This window comes from Hippocampus comes, unplaced genomic scaffold (assembly GCF_001891065.2).
Source record: "Hippocampus comes isolate QL1 unplaced genomic scaffold, H_comes_QL1_v1.1 C16849640, whole genome shotgun sequence".
Classification (NCBI taxonomy): domain Eukaryota; kingdom Metazoa; phylum Chordata; class Actinopteri; order Syngnathiformes; family Syngnathidae; genus Hippocampus; species Hippocampus comes.
The window spans coordinates 1-1,000 of NW_017840045.1; the positions used below are offsets into that span (position 1 = coordinate 1).

General features: G+C 42.5%; 1 long non-coding RNA gene across 1 annotated transcript; it reads left to right on the top strand.

The window, feature by feature from the left end:
- Position 1: 1 nt before the first annotated feature.
- LOC109509306 (uncharacterized) lies at positions 2–947 on the top strand. The gene is made up of 2 exons (XR_002166919.1): positions 2–100; positions 900–947. It is a non-coding gene; the product is annotated as an uncharacterized LOC109509306 (long non-coding RNA).
- Positions 948–1,000: the final 53 nt, after the last annotated feature.

Consider the following 1,000-nt stretch of genomic DNA (forward strand, 5'->3'; position numbering starts at 1 on the left):
TAGCGCCTGTCAGGCCAAGGCTACTGTTTCTCTGCGTCCCTGCCTCCCATGCTAGCTGCTGCTGCCATAGAGGCCCTCAGCATCATGCAAGAGAATCCAGGTACACTTTTCTTTCTGTTCACATCAGGCACTCTTGTGCCAAAATTACATTAGTTCTTGAGGCAAAAAAAGTTCCTCTGGCCCATTGTTATTTTGGATCCACACTGCAGCAGAGGAACATTTAAGTAGTGTATGCAAATCAGGCATGCGCTGCAGCAGTAGTAGATGAGTTTATTTGCATGTACGCCACCATTGTTACAATGCATTCTGGGTAGTGACCTTGAATGGTGTCTGCCCATATTGCTGTTCTCTGCCCAGCATGGCAAAATAAACTGCTGCTCTCGTCGTAAAAAGTAGTCAAAATGCCACTGTGCGCAACTTTTGGATGTCATTTTCAATCAAAGGGAAATACAGTAATCAAAACGTAAGGAAAGGATGGAAGGAAGTAAAGAAAATGTTGGAAGGGATGCGGTTGGAAGAGTCACGCTGCCCAAAGACCCCCAGCTGTGTTCTCGTCGTGTGTCTGGCGATAAACGTCGATCATTCCAATGCCTAAAAAGCTGGTCAACACCTCTTGCTAGCACACTGCAGCTAATAAATTAACATATCGTCGCTGTCCTGTGAAAAACACAAATGATGTTGTCTTTAAAAATGTTTACGTTCATGGGATGTCCGCATTTCGGCAGCGTACCAGAAGCAAGCTCATTAAGTGAAACGTTTGCTTTCAAGTCAAGGTATCGCGATACCGGTTCACTGTTACAATACCTTTAGAGAGTTTTTGCAAGTCCCATTAGGTCATCTTGATACATCGAAAATGTGACAATTTTAAAAAGACTGAGCGGTTGTGCTCTGATTTGCAGACATATTCACCGTTCTGAGGAAGAAATGCACATATGTTTACAAAGAATTAAAAGGGTATGTATTCTACCATTATTATATCTTTTCTTCAATTTCAATTCAT